This window comes from Panulirus ornatus, chromosome 22, assembly GCF_036320965.1.
Source record: "Panulirus ornatus isolate Po-2019 chromosome 22, ASM3632096v1, whole genome shotgun sequence".
Classification (NCBI taxonomy): domain Eukaryota; kingdom Metazoa; phylum Arthropoda; class Malacostraca; order Decapoda; family Palinuridae; genus Panulirus; species Panulirus ornatus.
Window position 1 is genome coordinate 11,703,745 of NC_092245.1, and position 25,972 is coordinate 11,729,716.

Here is a 25,972-nt window from a genome sequence, read left to right on the forward strand (position 1 = left end):
GATAATATCCGTTACAGTATTTTATCCTGAACTTCTCTGGAAAAGTATTTTCAAAGTCTTGTCTACATTATCATAAATCTTCCAAATATATGTATATGTATGTTTGAATGATATCTGTGTGTATGCATGCTTATAAATGTGTACTGTATGTGCATGCACATTTATCTATAAGTGAGGTGTTTGTGTAAGTGATGAATAAGTGCATGCATATAGGTGACGTATATTAGCACTTGTCATGTACGTATGAATGATGTGTATCTGTACGTACGTATCCGTATGTGTAAACGGATGATCGTCGTCCCTAAACTGTGAGGGTGGGAGACACACTTGCAGGATCAGCATTAGGCAACAACGGGTGTGACGAGAGCATGTCCCCCCCCCCTCCCTGCAGTAATGGCATGGCGTAGGTCATGTGATGCCAGAGGTTACGGCCTGTCACGCGCTAATTTCAAGACTCACGATTAAGCTAATCATTCTTCAAGCAAGAGGTTGCGATCCTTGCTAAGCATGTTTGCACCTTGTGAAAGTGAAGAAACAGCTTTATGTATACTGACGTAAATAAGCAAGAGTCAGATATCCATAGTATTTAAGGGATCCAGTTTAGATCGTGTGTAATCATGAAAGAAACAGACAAGGGAAAAGCGTAGCAGCAGCTGCTATGCTGAGCCAGCAGCAACAGGGCGGTTGCTGTTGCTTAACCAACTGGCCACGCGACACCGAGCTGAGGATGGTGGAATTATCTACCCTACAGAAGCTGTCTGACCACCACCACCATGATGGACCATTCTTGAACGTAAAGCAAAACTTGACACCCACACGTACAAAAGTGAAGCAACTCACAAATATCAGAAGGAAAAACAATAATGCATGAGAGTTTGCTACATTGTTACTAATGTAATTATCCTGACTTCTGGACAGCGTGGAAAATTCAGAAGAAAAAAAAAAATGGAATCAGGTAATGAGGTGATTTTTTTTTTGTTGTTACATTACTGGAGACGGTTCGGATACCGTCTGAAAAACTACTGCTATTACCATTTGGAAATAAATGTATATTTGTAGCTCTTCTGATACGTTACAGTTGATAAGAAAAGTCTATATACTTCATAACAGACTAATAATTAGGTCAAACTATTGTGACCAATATGCGTTTAATAAAATAAAAGGAAAATGAATGATTTATATTTCTGGGAAGTAACAGGATTTTGGTCCTCGACTGCCGGGTCTCGCTTGCATGAAGGGATATAGAAGTAGGCAATTAAAATTTCATCAGAATATTGGAGGACGACTAGAATTTCATACACACCGGTCTCCGTTTTCAATTTAAAGATTTTCCTTTTATAACTACATATTTTGCATTTCCAATGTCTAACCCAACTGTTTGACATCATACAAGTTGGAACGTGCATATGGTATGTATGCATGTATGAATGTGTGCATGCATGCATATGAATATACTTAGGTGTTTGTGCATGTGTATACATGGTATTTAAGTCCAGTGTTTTCGCCCAGTAGGAAACGCCTTAATTATGATCGAGGTAAACTTCAGCAACAGTTTACGAAAGTTTCTCTTCGTCACTCAACACACACACATACACACACACACACACACACACACACACACACGCGCGCGAGCGATCATCCGCCATTCTCTGTATATACTCTGGGTGAACCCCTGTACGTATGTTCTCATATAAACAGCGTTTCCTTGTCAGAGTCACCTCTGTTACCCAACACATCTGATCAAGGAAGGTCTCAAGGCATCCTCTTTATGGGGTTTTCTCCTTTATCAATTAACGTCATTACTGTCCTGTGCAGCCGTTCACTCCCCCTCCTTCCTCTAATCCCGCCTCCCTTGCCCTCTCTCACTGTATTCACTATTCCCTTCCAGTCCATCCTGAACCTTCCAGTACACAGCTTCATATCATGCCTCATTCCTCTGCCCACCTCTCTTCTTTCTCCCTTCGAACTACCTTCTTTTACTTCACTCACTTCCATACATTCCATTAAATCATTCTCCAACACTTTAGGCTCTCCTCTTTCTCCCTCTTTTTAGTCTTCCTTTTCTTCATCGTACCATATCCTTATCTTTTACCATCATTTGTTTACAGTCAGTCCTTTTGCTCTTCGTCCATCATTACCAGAGCAGTGTGAGTCATGCTGGTTCTCTGGCTGGCATATACCAATACGCTGATGGTGTGTGTGTGTGTGTGTGTGTGTGTGTGTGTGTGTGTGTGTGTGTGTGTTCAGTTCTTGTGGCCTATGTGGTTCAAAGCCCTGGAGGTGTAGTTGGTGGTTCTAGTGATATCAATGTGGGTCTTAGCGGCATGAGGTTTGCTTATATGGTTTTAAGCCTTGAGAGTAAGGCTGTGTGGTCTACTGATGCAGTGACAAGGTCCTGGTAATGTATCTTAGGGACATGGCGTGAGTGTAGCCTCTGCATGTGTGTTGGAAGGCTCTGATGTTGCAGTTGTAGGCCCTGCTGGTATGACTGTGGGTGCGGGAAGGGTGGTTGTAGATGTTTGTGGTGTGGTCTGAATGATGATTGGCAGTGTGGCCGAAAATACATGGTGTGGTTCTTGGTTCTGTTTCTGTGAAATTGCGGTAGTCGTGGTGCTGTGGTTACGAGCCCTGGTGGAGTGACTGTGGACAACAGTGATTTGGTTGTGGGAATGGCACTGCTGTTGTGGCTTTGGAGGTACGGTTGCGGGTACTAGTGGTATGAGCGTTTATCTAGGCGTACTTGTGACTGTGGTGGTGCAACATTTTAGCGGCAGAGGCCTGAATCTCCTCCACAAAACCTCTCCCCGGCAACTTCACGATCAATCCGGGGTCTCATCCTCCTCGACAGACTCTCACAACTTGTTCTTACTTTGCAAAGTTTCTGTGCTAAAAAACAACTCGATCTGTTTACGAGACATATATTTAAGTTATCATTGGAGATTCTTGCAGTTCTCCCGAATAACGGGGGTAATTTTCCATTTGGGAATGATTACTTACGTCTCACAAAATCGTTCGAGCGTCATTGCTTGAGCAAGAAATACATCTCAAACAGCGGTGGTCCCTGCATCCTCGCTGCACATGTCATTTGAAAAAAAATAATAATAATAATTTGCAAGATATATGGCGGTAAATATGCATACATGGAAAACTAAGAATCACAGGAATCCACACCACTAGTAACGGATGCCATCATCAGCATTAGATTTGTCTAACACCATTACAGCAGCCTCGGTACAATAACAACTACAATACAACACCAATCCTACAGCTTTAAAGCACTAACATTACAGCACCAGTCCTACAATACCAGTTTTATAACACAAGCATCAACGCAGTAAGACCACTGGAGACTGGGTCGTCAGAAGACGAAAGCAAATCGTATAAACAAAACAGAGTTCCAAATCACCTGTACCACAGCAAACACAACCAAGAAAGTATAAAAAGCCATATCACAACCATTATACCCATCTTAAGAACAACCAGTCCTTTCTCCTCAGACAGATAACACCAGTAACACCCTGCTGAGCCAAAAATATCATCACCATAACACCATCATTTATATTCCTACAATACCATCAAAACACATCGGCGCATCACTACCAACACAGCAAAGCTACAATGACCATCACAAAGGCAACACATCCAACACCACACTACTGCTACACCACAAAACCAATAGCAATATCTCAATACCAGAACCTCAATATAAGCATTAACTCCACAACTCCATCACAAGACCAGCAGCAGATCAACAGCACTTCTTTACTAACACAACAATTACCGCAAATTACAAGCAATAAACCATATCACATTTTTTACACATGATGGCACCAATCACGGACAAAGACAGAGCAACATGAAATTAAGAAACTCGTTAGAAAAGACACAATGAAGTACTTTTAAAGTATAAGAATAAAGACAAAATGAAGTACTTTTAAAGTATAAGAATAAAGACACAATGAAGTACTTTTAAAGTATAAGAATAAAGACAAAATGAAGTACTTTTAAAGTATAAGAATAAAGACACAATGAAGTACTTTTAAAGTATAAGAGTAAAGAATTAATGAACTAAAGAAAGTAATAAGACTCTAAATCTTGACAGTTGTATGAGAGTTGGGAAAGCTCAAAGAAATGGGGTCCCACGAGTGCAGAAGTCTCTCCCAGTCCCTAAGAAATAGGTAAGTAAGATCTACACAGAATCAATACCATAACACCAACTACACAAGACCATAACACTAGTCTCATAGCACCGTTTCTATAACACAAACATAACATCAGTCCCACAACACCTGTCCTACAACAGGCGATCCCAGAACATCATTAATAAACCCTTGACCTAGGAAGGCTGATAAGGTCAGTTTAGTACACATTAGCCATTCTACACAGTCAGTAACAACACACTGAGATAACACAGGTCTCATTTTGTCATCAGCCACTCGGATAGTAGGTTATTATGGATGCTGTACTCCAATCTCAATAACTCTCCCTCCGCTTCACTTCAATATTCCCTACTTCTTCCCCGATCCCCTTGACTTACACTGACAACCTCTGCACGCGACCAAAACTATATCACAGACTGAGATTCACTTTATCTGATTTCGTGCAGTTTTGCTGAATATAATTCATCTTTGGTTACCAGACGCAACGCCAGGATTTGGAGGACTTCCGGTGCGCACCTGATGTACAAAAATATCCCACAAGTCAATCAAAATTCTCATGAAGGGAAAGGGTGCCAAGAGCATTTGCATTTTACGACTGGCCACGGAAAGCTGACTTCCCGTGGGAAATTTACAATTTGCAGCCACGCTTCCTATCTCAGCTGGCAACACCACATCGCCGCCTCGACTTTAACACTAAACTATCACGCCCATTAACTCCCTTCCACCACCCATACGCCCACTCCATCACGGAAATTTCTCCACAACTCTAGGCTGAAGCTCAGCACTTCCTGCACCATCTTGGTGTTTACATTCATCCGTTTCTATAAATCATCACGCGCCCTTTTCCTCCCACATCTTGTCCAACCACTCCCCGTGACCTATTCCCTCTCTCCTACATATACCTTTCATAACTTCGTTCCACGCAACACCCATAACACCTTACATCACAACTGTTCCAGAGCTTCCCTCCGTCCACGATCTTAACTCATCCTTGCTTCCTCTGCCCCCTCACGCCTACCGTTACATTCATAATATTCTAATTAGCGTCTCATATTTGCAGCTGTGACCACACACTCCAATGCACTCTCCCTAATACTCTCCTGTGCCCATACCTTACTCTCACACCCTCGAAGCATCTCCCTCACCCATATATTCCTATGGTCATTCCCTCGTTCCATTTCCTCTCAGCCCTCACTCTTCACACTAACGGTGACAGCCAGAGGATCTGCATCATCTCCGCAGAATTACTGGGGGACAGCGGCGGCAGCGGAGTCAGCAACACACGCAGGCGTGTTTAATTATTCATAAAGGATACGGGAAAAAGTCAAAGTGTGCATGAGAATTCCCAGTAATCCAAAAATATCTATCTCGTGAATAAATTGAATAACTCCCAACGGAGCTGGCGTGAACATAGGGCGGCAGGGGTTTATGGTGCCCTTCGAGGCTGGCCAGCTCTCAAGCCCTAACTCAAACCCCACGGCCCACACTCGCATATCTTCCACACCCCATTATCGAATTCCATGAAATTCATACAATAATCCACTACCATCTCTCTCATCCTTTGGGAGGACTAAACTGACCAGATTGATGATGCCTAGTGTGTGTGTGTGTGTGTGTGTGTGTGTGTGTGTGTGTGTGTGTGTGTGTGTGTGTGTGTGTGTGTGTGTGATGGTCAGTCGAGATCGTTCCTCAATGTGTATCTCACGGTAGCCTGGAAGGTCTTCTAGACTTATCATACTCTTCTTCATGTCCCCACGATTACCTCCTTGGAACCAGGTACTACGGTGCGTGTTGTAGGTGTGAGGAGGGGTTGAATGGCAAGCGCGTGACTGGAGATGAGTGTGGTGTACTTCGGGGACGACCAGGTGACATGGCAGGTTTACAAGCCAGATCACAGGAACACGCCATCATGGAGCATGCGCTTCTGAAACTGGTGCACCTAGGTTGAGACTCAAAGATCTGTTGTTATCCTCCAGCTTTTCCTTGACATTCTCTTGATCACTGCACTCCTAAGAACTCTTCAACAAAACCGTCCCATATTCCTCAACTCCTAAAACCTTCCATTCGAACAACACTCAAAAAAAAAAAAAAAAAAATCCAACTGACGAAAACAAAATTCTTCAACTCTCTAAACCCGTCCCTCTAGTTATAACTCCCTAGAACCCTCCAAAAGCCAATCCATGATTCTTCAACTCTCAAAACCCGTCCCTCCAGTTAACACTGACAAAAACCATCCTCGAAAAGAATACTGAGCCAAACTTCTTCAACCCCTAAAACCCGTCCCTCAGAACAAGAGTTCAGAAAGATGTCCGTAGCTTCATCTCCGGCCACCCAGACCTCAACGCGATCACGGCTTTCCAATCTCAGACATTACCAGCATTTGCTATAATCCTTCATAAATTCATATAAGAGGCTTAAAGGTGATTTACGCTCGGTCCAGCTGACAACTAACGTCCGTTATGAAAAGTGGGAAAGACAAGGGAAAAATAAAGAATATATTATTACATACGACTTTGGTAATATTGAAACATTCTTAGGTTGGTAGATAAGGATAATTATTCTTTATATATAATGAATTATTATTACTTTAATCTCATCGCTTTCTATACTTTAAAGAAAACTTTCTGAAGCAGTTTTACCACAGAGTAATTCTTTCAAAGCCTTAACATAATAGTTTTCTGGATAGCTGTAAACTTTAATACACATGAACTCTTCAAGACAACAGAGTATCTCATCTGATTTCCGCATGGAAGTAGAGCCTCTCTCTCTCTCTCTCTCTCTCTCTCTCTCTCTCTCTCTCTCTCTCTCTCTCTCTCTCTCTTCTTCCTCTTCTTCTTATGGGACGTGAATTTCAACCCATGTACACAACCAGATTTTTTCAGAAAATAAACTTATTCGGTAGAACCACACATATCTAATCGATACAGTATATTAAAAGAAAAAACAATATGTTCAGAAAGTATAAAACTGTTAGACCGTCACCAACAATATTTCTCTTAGACGATGGATGAGCCTGAAGACACTAAATTACCAAAAGGGTTATCCAATAATTGATCTTTTCATCTTAACCGTAAAAATGAGTCTGCCACAGTCCTCACTAGACAATGGAAGCCATCTGTCATTTTGCCTCACAGTTAATTCTCTTTCTATACATTCTTGTCTTTTCTACATAATTCACTTTACCATATGAGTTCCTACTGTGCGAAAATAAACAAGTTACGAAGGTATCCCCATCAATATAAATGTGAGACCACTTAACGAATGAATAAATGTAACAAATAAAATGAAACGTGTCAGCGTGTGTGTGTGTGTGTGTGCGAGTGTGTGTAAGCCGAGTTGGCAATGTACACTGTTATCAGGCAAATAAAGATTCCTATAGTATAGTCAAACATCCTGAACTAACAACCATGATCATAAGTACTAAAATGTACCCATGAATATCATTAATCTACTGATACGAAGAACAGCCAACAAATTAACAATGTTTAAGGCAGTTTCTAAACTCAAACCATCCAAGAATAATTAACATTTCCGGTTGTTTTATAGTGCTGGGAAGACATCGCGAGAATCTGAGGCTTACACCCTATAGAAACCAGTGTACACCAGTATACAGTAGAATGATATATGTAAATAAAACGCTAACCAAATTTACATAACAACACCACAAGTTTCGGTGGTGCAAGAACTCCCTTTGATTCCACTTCCTCAGTGGTCTTACCCACTTAACAAACACGTTAACTTGAGAAAATCTGTTTTCTACAAAACAACTATAATCTACAGTTGATGACTAATGTACCATTAACGTGTACGTTAATTATGTTTGTCAAACAAATGGAGTCATTTTGATGCTCGCCGTGAGATCAACAAAAAAAATGGAAGGGTTTTGCACGCTTGATTTACATAGTCTAATTAGAGGGACGAGGGACCAGTTCCGGTCGTAAATTTACAACCATAAATCACGGCTACGATTGGTGACACCAGTACTACCTCGAAGCCACAGACAATGACTGCCTGCCGCAGACGTGGAGTCCCTGCCAAAGACAAGTGAACAGTTCCTTCAGACACAGTAGCTACCATGGACAATGAATGGTTTCACAGACACATAGCGGTCGATGTCAAAGACTTTAAGTGGGTTCCCAGACTCAATCGATACAACAGACAATTAATGCCCTCGCAGACACACAGTGGATACCGCTGATGTTGAAACTTCCTCACAGACAAACACCTGGAAGATGCCTGATAACTGCTACTAGATAAACTCACGCACTGAGCCACTGCTACGTAACAGTTGGTGATTGTCGATCAGTGTAAACCCAGAGTGTCAAACACCAAGTCACTGTTATACATACCATCTGACACAGTTGCAACTGCATATACTCGACTGATGAAGATACAACACTCAACAGTCAGTCACTTGAGTCACTGCCAGGCAGAAGTTTACTGCCAGACACTTTAACTGCCACACTAAAACAAGCGACAGCTAGATACTTGATAAACAACGCTAGACTATCGAACAACGTCAAGGAGTAATTCTTAAACACATCTCACTACTATACACAACACCCAAATGCCACATCTCACAGCCTACACACTGCACTAACATTGGATCACTTAGTTTACGAATGACTCCAGGACTGAGTCAGTGCTAACACAAACATTTGTTAGACACAACACTTGACGTGAACATGTCAACGCAACAAACAAGACACTGCCAGACGTATATTTGTCCATGAAAAACTAGGTCACTATAAACACCTGTCAGACAGTCATTCACTGTTACAGTCACTAGCAGAAACAAGAATGATGAATCGAGAACTTCGCCCACAGACCCTGCATCACTGTCAAAGGTACAAATCTAACTGTGATCTATGAGGCCACAGTCAGAGACAAGAAATCCAGCTGACTGCTGGACACTGACGAGTCACTCTCCCAGATACATCGAATCAGTGTAACAAAAATTGCATTTCACAGCTCAAATTTCAACCACTGCCAAATGCACTGAACCACCACCACCACCACACCCACACAATTCTTGGCCATCATAATAAGAGCTACTGCCACAGAAAGTAAAACCCTGACTCCTAAAGACCAGATTTAGTACAGGGGCTGGGAGCGAGGACCTCCACATACATCACATTAAATGATAATGGCGATGGAAACAAACTGCAGCACATTATACAAGCTGTAACGGATAACATCCTCGTATTTTCATTATTGCCTTTGGAACGTAATCATTAACTTCTGACCTACACTGTTAAAAAAGGATATATATATATATATATATATATATATATATATATATATATATATATATATATATATATATATATAAAATCACATTATATTATAATACATATAAAACACATGATATGAGGTAACAAACTACAGCACTTAAACAGTTCTACAAAATCACAAAGTACTTGTATTCTCTCTATAGTCAGCAGGACATGATCCTACATTTCTGGTCTTTGCTACCAGCCAAAAAAAAATAAGAAAAAAATATGTACGATTCGTTCAAGCAAAACTAAAAACAATATGAACATCATGAAAATCATAACCCTTAAAAGTATAAAGCAAGGATGAGGAGATGGTAATAAACTGCAGTAAGTTATACAGCCTACAAAAGATGACACATACTCGTATTCTCCAGAGCCTGAAAGACATAACCATACATTTCTGCTCGGTGCTCGGCTGTACCAAAATAAAAGCAAAAATTATAAAAACATGAAAACGCGTCATGTTTGGTAGAGCAAAACAAAAAAACTGTAGCGCATTATGCAAACATTACAAAAGATAACAAATTCCTACATTTCTAGTTTACTGGGTTAAAAAAAATCAGAATGTAAAAACATATGAAAATATTCGATAGAAATGACGATTTGGTACATCTGTGTGTGTGTGTGTGTGTGTGTGTGTGTGTGTGTGTGTGTGTGTGTTTATTTTTGTTGTCTGTTTGTATGAGTGTGTGTGTGTGTGTGTGTGTCTGTGTGCGTGTGTGTGTGTGTGTGTGTGTGTAAGGGTACCTGGGTATGGAACGTGGGAGCTTGGTGCCGAAGGCAAGTTGCTGGTGGTAGAATGCTGGGGATTTCTTTGTGGCGGTGTCAGTGTGGTGTATGTGTGTGTGTGTGTGTGTGTGAGTGTGTGTGTGTGTGTGTAGTGCCACAGTGTTGGCTACAGTGTCAAGTTCAGTTGATGACCAGTGTCAGAGGAGGCTGAATCTAGTGCCAGTGTGTTGTTGGTTGTGTCATGACGGCATCACAGGCATCGGCAGTGTTATTGAGAGTAATGATGGTTATAGCGGTCACTCTTGCTATAGATGGTTTCTGAGAGATGGAAGACATGCCTGGGTAGTGGTGGCAGTGGTAAAGTGTTGGAAACGGCATCAGTGTTGGTAGTGGTGATGTCATGGTCTTATATGAAGTGCCAATTTTGATAAAGGTGTCAGTTGACCGTATTATGATGTTGGATGTAGTGGCAGCCTCGGTAATGATGTTAGAAGGCGGTGGTGTCAGGATATCACTACAGTGTGGTGGCAATGGTGTCTGGTTGTCACTACCGTGTGGTGGTAATGCAACGATGGAGCGTCTAGACGGCTCTGACGTCATGATATGGTGGCTAAATGTGAGGTTACGGTGTGCATAATGCTGGTATTGGACGACTGTGGTGTTGGTAATGTTGGGAGGGGAGGGGTTGGTTGTTGAGTAGGGGCATAAGATGTTGGTAACGTTGGTAGTGAGTAATGAGTGCGTTGGTCAAGGCTGCTCAGTAATGATGTATGATGCTCATGATCTTGACTATGGGTGTTAAGCGTGACGCTGTATGATGCCCGCAGCAAAAGGCAGTATGATGCAGAGAAAGCTGGCAGTGAATGATGAGTGTGGTGATGCGATGTGATGCAGATTAGCTATATCATGTTAGTAAAACTGGCTATGGATACTGAATGAAAGGCTGAGTCTGGTAATGTTGGCAGTAAAGCCTGAGTTGTGAATGTGTGGTGGTACTGCTGGGTTAGAAGTGACGGTAAGACGTTGGCACTGTTGGCAGCAGACGTTAAGTAATGATACGTGACCCTATTTTGCTGTCGGCAACGGTAGCAGCAGTGTGTGCCGTTAAGACTGTGATGTTAGTAGTTTGGCTATGAATGCTGAGCAGGAGAGTTCGGTGGTGCTGGAAGTGAGGGAAGTGCAAATGTGTGTGGGGCTCATGTAGTTGGTAATTTTGCTATACATGTTAAGCATGAGGTTGCATGATGTTGTTGATGTTAGCAATGCATGTTGACTGCATGGTTTCATGATGCAACAATATCAGCATTCGATTCTGAGTGGAATGGCGAGATGTTGGCAGTCGGATGTACAGTCCTGGGGTGTACGTTGCTGTGACTGAAAAACGCTGATTATATGTGCAGTCATACTAGTGTAGGGAGTGACTAAGTTGGAGGATGGTATTGTTGGAAGAGGAAACCGAATGTGAGACTGTGATGTTGGCAGTGATGTTGTAAGACTGAGTTTAACCTGAAATAATAAACCAGGGTATGCTGATCATTATTGGATAATGCTGCCAATGTTAAAATGAGCTAGTGTGGGTACGAATAAGATACTGCTAGTGTTGGAAATATGTGTGATGTTCCATGGCCAACAATGCTGGAAGAGCACTAAGAGTGAGGGGAATATCAGCGGTAATTCTGAAAATGTGGGTACGAAAAGTCGGTAAGTTTGGAAGTGCTGATATATCTTCACTGCAGCTATGTCATACGTGCAATACTGGCGATAGATGCTGTATTTGAAGGAATGAAATATTCATGTTGGTGAGCGTGCACGTGAGGGAATGTTATGATTATGAATTAGAATGTGGGCGTCGCTGATTAATGATCGTGATGTTAGTAAAAATGGGCGTGTCTGTGATGTGTCATGCTGGTACTGCTCACACTATATGTTTGTCGAGGATGCAAGGCATGGCAGCTTATGCATATGAGACTGCGTGATACTGGGGGAAAGTCTGCCTTCAATACTGCCTCGAGTCCGTTATGCTAGTAAAAGTGCAAATGAAAGCGAAGTGTGGTTAGGTTACGTGTCTAGTTACTTCCAGTCACGAGAGATGTCGAACAGAGCAACTAAGAGTCTGTCAAGGATGTTACCGGCAGGGGTCGATATACAGTGAGGCTGCTATGTGTCCTGGTCGTAGGCCGCAGTGCTTGTCAGACCGTCAAGTTAACATTGGGTCGAGTCGGCTAGAGGTCTCCCAGAGTCCGCTATCGACACAGTCAAACGTCGAGATAATCTACACACAGACGGGCAGGTATCGGCAAGAGCGTCTCAGCCTGAGACACTCGTGGAGCAGAAGAACCTGGAGGAAGACTGTGCGAGGCAGGAACCTCTGTGTAGAAATGACGTGTGTGTCCCGAAGCGAAGCGATTGTGTTTCCTGTCCCAATATTTTGTTTTTCCACTGAGCTGTCTTCTACACCACGAGCTCAGGGGACATTAATGAAATTACCCCCGACGTGCCTCAGGGTTACGCTACTTAGTACGATACCTGCAGACTTGACTGACTACATACATTTTTTTCTGGAACAATTCCCCCTCCTCTACAAGGTCTGCTGTTCACGACCGGCTAATTTTCACATTCTGTGTCCACATTAAGTTTTCAGTGTCCAATTTCCAACTGGAACTGCCACAGTACTGTACTATCAGAAGGTTCATAGTTTCCAGAAACATCGCAGCGCACTGTCCATACTGCAGGATGGCTGAACGAGACATATACAACCTGCGATCACAATGTTATCCTCTTAGAGCACATCCTCCACGTACAGAACACAAAGTTTTCCCCAGGCTACGCTGGCTGGGGTGGTGTCACTCGTGCGACGTGTGTTGGCGGCATCTAGGACACGTTTGGCACCAGCAAGAGGGCCTCCAGCGGCAGGGGTCATCGATGCCATGTCAGGCAGGTCAACACCAGGTCATCACTACACTACTACTTGCCACCCCTTCGAGCATGAGTAGGGGGGTGGGGGGTGGCGGGGGTTCCTGCTACACATTACGCTCTCATTACAACCTTCACAGTGGTTCTGCCCGCAGGAGGGGTGACCAACACTCGTTACCACAGGGAGGAGATGATGAAGGCCCAGGGGGGGCCCCGAGGGGGGACCTGGGAGGGCTGACGGCTCCGGAGCCGCCCCAGGAGCACGTCACGAGACCCAGGTCTGTGGCCTGGAGTCGGGAGCGCGGCGATGCTGGCGAGCGGGGCGCACGGCAGCTGCTCGGCTACTGGCCGCCCAGACCACCACACACATCCCCGTCCCGCCCCCGCCCCCACCCGTCACCCGTCTCGACCCGACCCAACTCAACCCCCGCTCTCCTAACCCCTTACTCTCATAGGTCAACCATGCCTCCCACAGGTCAACCGTGCCTCCCAACTGTTATCCGTGCCTCGCAAAGATCGTCCGTTCCTTCTACAAGTCAGCCGTTCCTCACATCGGTCATCCGTCCCTCCCACAGGTTATCCGTGCCTTTCACAGGTCATCTGTGACACCCAATCATCAACAAGCCGTTGGCAATCAGCCTTGTCTCCCACAGGTCATCCGTGTCTTTCACATATCATCTGTGCATTCCACAGGTCAACCGGTCAACCATGACACTCTAAAAAGGTCATAAAAGTCATTCCCTGTCAACAACCATCACCTACAGGTCACGAGGTAATTACATACATGTCAGTTACTACCTACAGGCCGGCCATCCATTACCAACAAGTCAGAACTGTAATCCATTAGTCAGCTTGGTAAGACCCATTTGACAGTCACTCATACAACATGAGGTCAGACTGCAAATTCTGTCAAATGAACTAAACCTGGTGGACAACAGGAATAAAAATTTCCCACAAATTTGGTTAATTCAGAACAGTGTACAGCGCAGCAGGACCGTGTGCCAGTATATCAACATCAATAACGCAGGAGTGGCCATAAGGTTCATACCTGAAGGCTCAGATGTAATAATTCCAGTTTTACTAGACTGGAAAACAAAACAGTCAAACTCCTTGGCACGCTGAATGAGATTCGAATTACCTTAACTAGGATAAAGTTTGGGCCATAGTAAGCCATGTGTGTGTGTGTGTGTGTGTGTGTATGTGTGTCGTTAAAGGTGAGCACCCACTAGGTATGAGAGAACACTCTTCTCTTCTTATCAGGTATAATGTTTACCCAAATATGTTGGAGAAACATTTTGTAAGGACGTAGACTCTGGTCACTTGTAAGTCACTGCCATCAAGTGTTTTGCTGTCACAGAGCAGAGGTCCACAACCAAGAGCCTGAGGGCGTCGAAAAGACAGCAAGGGCCTTGCGAGATGACCCGGTATTGACTAGATCTCCCAGTAATACTGGTGAATAATAGATCAGTTTAATGTGCATAGTGAGAAAAAGCATTTGTTTTGGTGTGAGAATTCCTCTTCCGCTTAAGCAGAGTGGGCATGGGCTGATGTGTGTGTGACTTGACTTAGGCTAAAAGTACTTGACCCATCTCATAATACTGGGAACGTAACACGTAGTAAATCACAAGTACACAGAGAGTAGGAACAAGGGAGGTGTCGTAAAGATGTGCGTGCTGGTTAGTCCGGACACCTCTCGTACTCTTCCCAACCAACACGTACTGAGCTGACTGAGTCCTGCTGGGCAGAGCTACCAGGGGGCGCCCAGGGCGTCCGATATGCCTGAGGTTTCTGCTCGGGTTCTTCCCTTGAACCCTAAGCAATCAAACTCAGGAACTCGATTAACTGTGAATATCTCTACGGCAGACTCCAGACTTCCCAGTATTTAAAAACAAACTTGGCTTTGATAATCTTCGCGTGATAAACCAGCGCGGCATCGAGTTGAGAGGACGCTTTCGACTTTGTGAAGTTTATGTTAACATACATTAACTCAGAGGCTCGCTCACACATAAAACTTACGAGGCTAACGCTGACTGGAGACACATTAAAATACATTTACCGAGCTACGAACTGTGGCAGTCATCATGAAACGAGACGAGATATTGCCCCGGAGGTGCAGTTCTTGGTGCCACTACAGGCTCCTGAAGGATGACTATACACACACACACACACACACACACACACACACACACAAACCTCCCGGAGTATTTGATTTTTTCCCATGTACCAAAGGTTCTACAGCTGCTTTAGTTCAAGTAACGTCTTTCATCTGTGTAGTCCTCACTAACTGCTCGCTACATGGTGAAGAGGTTCTTTAGAACTGTACACTTACTCAAAGGGCCCCATATCCATCAAATACGACAAGTGATGCAATTAGACACCTACAATAAACACACATATATCATCACACATAAAGGTAAAATTACACGAGCACACAAACACACACACACACACACACACACACACACACACACACACACACATACAAAAAGACACACATAGGTACAAAACAAAACACAAACACAGATTACCCCCCATCACCACCTCAATAGTAATTCTTGCAACACTTAACACAGCGAGCAGGAGCTGATACATAAGCAAGAATACAAGACAGTATTAAACATATAAGCACAACACAACAGTCGTGCAAGGTTACGGGGTCACTACAGCTACACAAAATATATAAAGTAAAAGTATTTAATGTAATTCCGCACACCGACACAATGCAGAAATTCACGAGTCAACAAGTCCCACAATTTAACCTCACGAAAGCAGTGCCACAAATAATGATACTGGCAGGTCGACGTAGCAGCACAACACTGCGGTAGCACCAGAGTAGACGGACGAAACAACATCACAATAAGTCAGCTACAACACACAACAGTATCACAGCTCTGCAACAATACAACATCACGATACAGTAATATCAAACTCACAAAACCCCAGACCCAGTAACACAGACACGTCTAATAAAACTGCAACACAAAGGAAATACTTTTTAGAAAAGCAAAGTAGTAGTTGCAGTAATAATAGTAAAAGTAAATATTACACAGCAGAAAAAAAAGAACACAACTGATCCTGAAGTCAACATCTGCAACATCTCAATACAAAATAAGCGCACAAGTAAATATCTACGATACAAAACAGCTGCGCTAAGCCAACAGTCGGAATACTAGAAAACGAGAGAGCTTTATATTGAAAACCCTACAACACAACTGTGCCACAAGTCAGCAACTGCAGCAGAGCAACACTGCTGCACACTCAAGCAAGACTACAGCCTCACTTTACGGTCAGCATTGCAACTTTGTAAACATTACGGTGCTCCGGGATCATAACTGACTATTTCCTAATGATTCTTTCTTCTACAAATACTCCCCCGTGTTAGCCGGAATTACCAACCAATTTACCAAATACAGTAATCAAGGATGTAGAATGTTCTGCATTTCAGAGCGGGGGGTCTACAATATCGATGCCGCCAGAAGGTGAATGGTTCAGCTACCAGGATAATACGTGAGAGTTCATTCATAGAATTTACATTCCACTGTTCAAGTAAGATTTTCACAAAATCTTTATGAATTTTTCAAATTGAATTACATGCGACGGTGAAATCCAAACTGAGCCTTTTGTACAAATATGAAAAACTACCTAAATCATTCCAAGAAACTGTGTAAAAGGATACCCCACCTCCACAGCCTCCTTTTTTTCTGTTAAAAAGATGTCCATAAAACGCTAATAATCAAAACTGTTTGCACCTGTTTTCGGCGTGAGGAAGGAATGCTGTTTCTCTTGTTAGTGAAGGAAGATATGAGCGTGACCTAAGCTCCGGCTCTCCACGTACATCTATGAAAGATAATGAAATATCAATCCAAGATTCCTGTGGCATCTCGCTCTGCATGTGACAGTCCTCACACACACACACACACACACACACACACACACACACACGACAAAAAGACAAGCCAAGACATTTTCATTCGAGATTGGATACCATCAAGCCTTCATTATCGCCTTCAAGACAAGAGAGTCTGGAAAAGATTTAATGTCATAAGATTTGAAACAAAAAAAAATATCCCAAACATCGACAAGATTGAGCTCGGAGATAATGGCCCTTAATAGATCTGAGACTTTGATCGGATTAACCGTACTTTTGTTTCCAGAAGCACAAGACTGTTCTTGTTTGATTAACTAAGCAAACAATTTTCCACTTCTTTGTTTCAATAAAGAGGCTTCTAGACTCTAATGGATTATTTCTTATCTTCTCACATGTTACAGCTGTATACGCCTTAGTACCCTTCCCCCATAATGCGAGGAGACATGGAAGGTATAACCAATATATTTTTCTATCCATCTGCCTATCCATCCATAAAACTGAATTACACACAGTAATAACGTATAATAACCACCAGACTCATCAGACATCACAGACGCATGGAGCAATGGAGCAAGTGCCTGAGGCGAGCAACGAGACCGACCACGTCACTTCCTTGTGGCCGAGTCCTTCAGGTTCAGTGCCTTGACTGCTTCCTAAATGACCAGAAAAATATGTTCAACGTCACTGGATTCAAGTGACCGTCGCCTGGACCCTGGTCATGAAGTCAGAGAACCTGAACATACACGTCAAATATACACGAAAAAAATATATTACGAAGTGCGTCAAATGATGAGCACCTGGGTCTTCTTCCTGAGATGTGCACCCTGGTCCTCAACCTCCTCCTCCTCCTCCCTCCTCCTCAGGCCCGAGACTCTACGATGACTTTTACTGCCGCGAGGACGATAGGTTCCCTGCGCTTTGCGCGCTCTGCATTTTTCTGTCCACCTTCAACCCAGTTCCTGGGTGACGCTTCCCTGTTCTTTTCATACAACTTCCAGTTCTTCTTACACACACACACACACACACACACACACACACACACACATAAATAAAGAAGTAAAAATCTATATCATATATATATATATATATATATATATATATATATATATATATATATATATATATATATATATATGCGTAAACGTATCTACATATCCACACTGACACACACACAAGATGATGATAGTTTGATAGCCACAATGATAACAGCAGGGTATTGTTAAAAATACAGGAACTGCAACAGCAGTTGAAGCTGCAGCATGTACAGCTGTGACACGAGCGGCAACAACAGCAACATAACGCAGAGCAGCAGGGTAATAAACGCCCACAACTACCGCAGCGGTAGCACCAGCGGCACAAATAAGAGTATGTTAATAGTTTGAGAAGTATAATGAAATTTCCAGTGTAGGAAGAAACTCATATCATGATGTCGTGGGGAGGTGCCAAGTGTCTATGGCGGCGTGATCCATCTCAGTGCCACACATCCCTGCCACAATATACTATCCATCCATCCTGATGGAGAAGGATGACTGTCGTCCAACACCACAGGTCGTGTCATCTACTTTGCCAGAGCGACATAACCCTGCCAGAGGACCATCCTCGCCCCGGCACCAGACCTTCGTCATCCTCTACTTAGGAAACCTCGTCACATCATCTCAAGTCAAGAAGTCAAAGCAATACCCAACAAACAAGGACAGACTCAACCACTTACAAAAATATTATGGCCGCAGTTCCACTCTTATAAAGGAGAAACTGCAATTAAAACTTTTCATTTAGACCCTGACGATGTTCTTTCCCCACTTCATGGTACACAATATAATCATTCTGTCTCGAGTTATCTTCTTTCCCAAGTAGCCAACACCAACTGTATATAATCAACATTCAGTAATGACGCGACCGCGAATGTTTCTTTACACAAATAATTCATACAGCTCCTTAATAGTGTAGGCACGAGAGATAGCCGAGGTGAAGGCTCTTCTTAATCTTCATCAAATTATGAACCTGGTGTGTTTAAAGTGGTGTTTCATGACGTCCACCACTCTTTCTTGAGTAACTCACTACTATGTACTAAATGCAATAGTGTTATGATTAACAGAGAACTTAAATCTTCCTTTCAGTTGGTTTGGGAAAGAACCATTTGTGTTCACCTAAATACAGTCACCAAATCTATTTCCCATATGCAAATCCTAGTAATAAGACACCTACAAAGAATAAATTATGGGCCAATTCTCCTCCTATTTCCGCTAATTATAACAAAAGAGAATATAACTAATCGAGCAACCGATTTTCAGTAAAATCACGCCAGAAGTTTAAAGAAAAAGGGGAGGGTGGTAACGATGATAATAATGGAAGTACTTTGTGTGTAGTGTTCCATCAAGATGAGTGGAGGGGTTGGTACGGTACCCGCCACCTCTCTCACTTCACATCCTCCCGCCGCCTCACTTATCCTTAACAAGCTAATATCCTCCTTACCTGCTAACCTTGGTAGAATGTTCTAAACACTTCAAAACCCTTATGCATTTCCCCCTGAGGCGTCAAGCGCCTCCTCCACCCACCAAAAGGATATAGGCCAAAGCCCTCGGGGCGCTAGAGCAGCGGGGGTGATGGGATGCCGACCACTTGCTGCCTTCCCGGAACCACAGCAACCCACACGGCCTCCTGAGTGCACCTTCGCTTCGTTTGATATTCTTCCTACCGAGCCGCTGAGCCCTCGGACGGTGGGCTAGCGGCACGATAAACGACAGCGATGCAACCCTCCGCAAACAGTCCCAACCTAAACTGGGATGGGGGCTGTGATATGCAAATTAATATCCCGCAGCAATGGCACGCTCCAGTGGCACACAAGCATTAACTTTTACTGCATATAAATCTGATAAGCTGGCGGTAAAACCCAGTGGCCAAAGCTGAGATTCTTATCTGACCGTATTTCATTTACATCGCCAGATTAAACAAGAGGCTAAGAAAAACCAAAATGCAAACACAGAGGAAACAGCAACATCTGTTTTTTTTCTTAACTAGCATTCATCCCAGAGGACAGGTCAAATGACGTTCGAGTGTGTATAGCGGGCCCCCAGTACAGAAGAAAACCCATACAGCCTTATATAAGACACCAGAGGTCGTAAGGTTACGCCTCAATACGCCAAGCACGGTGTACTACTGAGACGTGAAGCCACAAGGCCAAGGCTGGCCTAGAAAGGGGACTCTGGTAGGGACATACAAACACTATCATGCCACAGCCTTAACGCGTTATCTACCGAGAAAATGGGAGACACGTGGACTGGGTACGTATGGGAAGGTAACTGTGGCAGGAGGCCAAGAGAACACAAATGAAAATATGCATTATGGAGAAAAAAAAAATGGTGAGTACGACGGTAGAAAACGAGGTTATAGTTAAGGAATGGAAAACTGGAAATGGGAATCTGAGATAATAGGTACAACATAGTGAAGGATTGTAGTGGATCTAGAGACTAAGATCAGAACCCAGTAACACAAAACGCTATAACTTAGCTTCATAAAACTGGGCACTGTTCAACCTTGCATTCTACGGGCCTGTGTTCGAATCCCGAACGGGACAGTCGTTCTTACCTAAGAAAAAATGTTTATCATTCATCTTCTTTCGGGTTGTTCCATAACCGGATACCTGACATAAGCGGGAAATAACACACACACACACATATATATATATATATATATATATATATATATATATATATATATATATGCAAAGTTCCGAGACATGAAAACCTCACCGCGCGCTTCATTAGTAAACACACACACACACACACACACACACACACACACACAATATAAATCCAATAAAACAACACATTTTCAGCGGAACAGCAGCACATCTCAAACACCGTGGAAGACGAGTGTAAAAGACGACCATATGCCTAAAGGAAAACAAAACATCTACCTGGAAAACAACGCAAAACCTACAAGATATGATACAAGTACGAGAAAAGAGTGAAGAAGCCGAGGCGAACGTGAGAATTGAGACGAAGGCTTCCGTGCGGGAGGCAGCGCGGGAAGGCCATCAGGCAATCGAGAGAGATCAGATCTCTGATATTGAACTCCATGTGAAAAATGGCGAAGCTGACACTCATATATACGGCGGTATGCCTCCTCCGCTCTCACATCTTTCACCAAAAACTTCCTAAACATCTACAACCGAGTTCTTTCTTATTCTTTAAAACACCAGCTTTTGAATAGGGCGAATAACCTTGTTACCTGATAACTAGTGAATGTGTAAGCTGATAAGGAATTAGTGTTGGAGGAGGACAGTATGTGTCGGAGCTTACGGCAAAATTCACACGTAAAGTCGGTCATGTCACTGGAGACAACACCACAGAAAACACTCAGGTTAAGTATAACACTTGAGCTGAACTTGAGAATGATGGAGAGAAACAGGAGAAAAAAAAATACATCCATTTTGTCGTAATGTGATAACGAACTTGCATCTTTTAAAACCTGACAGAGGACCTAGACCAATATCTAAAGATCAAAATGATACCAGAAACAAAATGATTCCTCAAACCAAAACAAAGTTTATCACAACAGAAACACAAATAAGTAAAAATTTTGGTACGTCGTGGGATAGGGACTCTGCTATGGGGAGGGAAGGAAAAAAGGCTCACTGATGGAGTGAGGGTTAAATTGTAGTTGTCACGGACTGATGAATGATATCTAGATGGAGTGATAGATTGACCCCACACAAGGGAGAATTCGGGAGCTGAATGGGGCACCACGGTCCCTCGCGTCCTCAGAATTTTAAGAAATACTTCTTTGGTTTTGTGAAGACCAAACGATTCAGGAGCACATCTTTTGATGTCTCCTCTCTAATTACAACAAAATATCACAGCGAACTTCACATCAACTTCTCTCTCTCTCTCAGATGACGAGAGATAACCTCACTCTCTTTTTATTTTTCCTTCCAGCCCCCTGGTAGTGGTCCTGCGTCACACCAGCCACCAAACTTACCTTCCGGCTCAAGACATTATCCACGAGACCCAACCCCTTACTGACCTCTCACGGTACAAACCGAGTCTCACACTTACCTTGTATCGGCTGCCTGTGATATCCTTCCCCTCCACATCTTCTTGGGCGCAAACTTACCTACAAAGAAAAAAGTAATTCAGTTAATATTCAACACTTGTCTATTACTGTTTTCACATGATAATATCCAACAAGCAAGGCCGTAGAAACACTAAACAAGTGCTTATGTATAATCATCACTCTGATTAAACCATAAAAGATAACGAACATGGGAGAAAAAAATGAAAAAAATCGGTAACCAGAGAGCGTAACGTAAAGAAATACACAGACTGAAAGGAAAACACACAAAAATAGAGGAAATGCTCAGGATACCAGCAGAGAGTTGTGGAATGCCTCGGTGCTCACGAACAATGTGAAACATACCAAGGCGTCATCACTGCTGTCTGACAGTGAGGGGCGCAAGGGCGGAGGAAGGCGACGGATGCTGTCCATAGCGAAATACTGCCAAAAGAGGATAATGGGTGAGGTGACGATGGGACAAACAAGTTTGAGGCGAGAAAAACACGGGTGATAAATACCCAGAACACCAAAGCGACACTTTCTTATTTAGGGGCGGCACTTTAGTGGGTAACCAATGACGCTCAAAGTCTCAGCGTGGCGATGGTGTTGGGTGAAGTGCCACTGTGTTCGGGGGCTGCGATCAGCGTTAATATGAACCAGGCTGTAGAGGAGATACTGGGCAAGGTGTCTGAGGCTGGAGATAATGTGTGGAAATGCTTCTAGGGTGTTTATACGACTCCGTGTCTGGAGTTAACCCCCGGATGTGGTGATTTCCCTCAGGGAGGGTGCGCTGGCGAATGGATGTGATGATCGCACAGTTGGTGCTTGTGTCTGGAGATGACACGGGATGCATGATATTCGATGCCTTTTGGAGGTGATAGCAGATATGAAGATGCCAGAGTCTCGGAGGTGATGGTGAGTGTGGAGGTAATCTAATCTGGGTATGATGCGAGGCGTGCCTGGCAGTTACAACTCAAAAGATGCCCCTACACTGATACTCCCATGTACTAAGATACCTCATATTAGAGGCCACAGTGTTATAAATAGACTTACAACGAACTAATCAAAGTAATCAGATCTCCTATTTAGTCACTGTCTTATAAGTATCTAACGCATTTTTCCTCAAGCAAGTAACAAGATAAAAAGAAAACTAAGCAAGTAACGCATTATATAAAAAAAAAACAGGTACACATACTTATTTGCATTATGCATTAATGGAAGTAAAAAAATCACAGCATGAATATTGATGAATATCGATGATGTAATTATCAGCTCTGGTCTAAAGCTCAGCAAGACACGCACAGACTCCCACTGACTTAGTTTTAGACCAGTTGATGAATACGACCCACAATTTTATTAGTAGTGAATTTGCATTACCTTATCACATCCATAGGAATACAATACTTTGTACCTGGGCGCCTGTATGTATGTGTATATGTATTTCTGAATATCTACCTTCGTTCATGGTGCGGTACGTTCCTAGGCGTTTCTTTCTGAGAGAATACATGTTCACATGGTTCTATCATCTACCTGTGAAGTATGTCTCTCTTGTCTCTATATATCGATCTCTTATTCTACAAGTATCGTTTCCTCAAGTTGTATTTACTCCTCTATTTTCATCCGTCCTCTCCCTGTTGTGTCCTGATCCCCAAATGTCCTCTCCTTTCCCACCCCGACGCCACAAATGAGGAGATACCAAGTTTCCCCTCCATACCTAAGCGCCTGCTCGTACCTACGTGTTTCATAATCCCCCTCTCCCCGTATCACTCCTCAATCTTTCTGCCTCTAGAAATCTCTCATCTTATCCCTCTATACTTCTTTCCTAGCGCCATTTGATCTCTCAGTTCCCTGCCGCATCTCTAGTCGACTTCTTTATTTATCCACTTAACACCGCGTCCTCATCCTCTCCATGTTCAGCCTCCCGGACATTTCCTCTATATACCAGTCCTGAACACGCCTTCAAGTTCCCTTTGAACAGTCTCTCATACCAGGTTATCCCTTCCTCCCAGCTCACTGTGCACCTCATTAACAATTTCCACCTTACCAGTCTTCCCCCTTGTCTTCAAACCTCTAACTAGGCTTCCCACCGTATTTCTCAGCTTCCCTAACAAGGGCCACTCTATTCAGTCCCTCCTCATGCACTGGCAGGCTTGCTCCTCCCCTCTCCTCACCCTCCCCAGCAAGAAGCACAAGATGGTGATGCCAATCACGACCTCGGCGAGGCCCTTGGGTGTCGTGGAGAGGATGGCAGTAATGGTGGGGCACTATACTCCGGAGTTTGGCACCGTGGCCCGGTAATTATGTAGGTTCGTGAGTGCCACCACTTGGCCTCTGTGTGGTGTTAGTGCTGGCCTGGGGAGAGGCACCATCTGACTTTTCCTCAACAGGAATTACAAGGTTTTAGGATCTGTCATCAGCTGACCGTTCTTGCTACACTACCAAACCGGTTTTCGATATTTGTGGAGGTATATAAAATGGCTATAATATTGTCTGTACACTCTCGGGCGCGCGCACGTTTGTGTTTGTGTGTGTGTGTGTGTGTGTGTGTGTGTGTGTGTGTGTGAGTAAACAATAAGAGCAAGACAAGGATAAAGAGAATGTCCTACTGGCAAAAATAAAATAAATCCTTTTAACAAATGTAATGCAGGAGAATCGTTTACTGACCTGTGACTAAGGACGGTGCACGACATGAAAATCTTTTATCATGTCACAAGAACACAAGTCTAAGGCTTGAAGAGAATACTGACATGAACTTTATTTAGTTTTCTTGACAAAACGGTTTACTGACTAGTTCTGAATCACATGATGCACATCCTTCGACCTAAGAATGAGAGTTAATCCATCCACAACAGCAAGTCTATCAAAATTTGCTTTACGAGCTGTTTCTTGTGAGAGCTGTTCCTCGTCACATTCCCCCTCCCCTATAATCTCTGCCGTCTCCCACCCAGGGTACCTGGTGTCCCGTTTCCATGCCACCCAGGGTGCCTAGCGTCTCGTTTCCCTCCCACACAAGGTGTCTCGTATTTCGTTTCTTTCTCGCCAGGGGAGCCTGGTGTCTCGCTTACCTCCCCACCCAGGGCGCCTAGTATCTGGCTTCCCTCCCATCCACGGTGCCATGCGTCTCATTTCCTTACCGATGCAACATTTAGAGAGTTCCAAGTCTTGTGATCTTAGAAAAACGTACTAAATTTCCTTTGGGAAAAAAGTGAATTTCAAGTGTAATACATATCACAGCAATGTACTTATTCTATATCAAATCAAGAACACTTTATCATTTACATAGGTCGTACACCAAACGTATGTTGATGGATTTAAAGGCTATCATAGGGTAATAGCCATTAAGTCAAAATACGTTCCAATAAGGGATATCAGTATTTAATGGCCATCAAGCCAGAATCTGTACCATTAAGGACAATCAAAAGCCAATCGTTAATGAGTATGAGTTCATAACAATGTAATGGTCATTAGGCCAGAGTCCGTATCCTACGTCTACCATACAAAATATGAAAATTGATCATAGTATGGCTGACCTAAGTCTTCTCTCAGTGCGTACGCTGCCACAGAGGGGAAACGAACGTTGTCTTCCGGCCATATCTGCTTGTTCATCACTATTCCACAATACGCTGGCTATACGGCTCGAAAGGCTTCTTCGCCCATCACTTCTGGCTGGCTATTACCGGCTCCAAGAGGTCTGAGCTCCTCTTCCTTCAAAGAATCAACAATAAAGCCAAGACAACAACCTCACCGAATTTATTCTGAGTCAACAGTTCTCGCCAATCGCTTTCATCCAGTGCTGAAGTTTCTCTACAGAGATACGGAAGTGCATCCCTGGATGGGTATTATGTTCATAATGGCTATTACCCTATGATAGCCTTTAAATCCATCAACGTGATTTTAGGATGGCTGGTTTAGACAAGCCTGTAAAGTATGATAAAGTAGTACCGAAGGGAGACAGAAAGGTAAGGAAGCTG

At 43.3% G+C, this 25,972-nt stretch overlaps 1 protein-coding gene across 1 annotated transcript in view; it reads right to left on the reverse strand.

Annotated features, from left to right (window-relative positions):
- The window catches only part of LOC139756543 (uncharacterized), a 211,014-nt gene extending 197,596 nt beyond the window's left edge, over window positions 1-13,418 (reverse strand). Inside the window, 1 exon segment of the mRNA XM_071676107.1 lies at window positions 13,257-13,418. The gene's annotated coding sequence lies outside the window, so the exon portion shown is untranslated.
- Window positions 13,419-25,972: the final 12,554 nt, after the last annotated feature.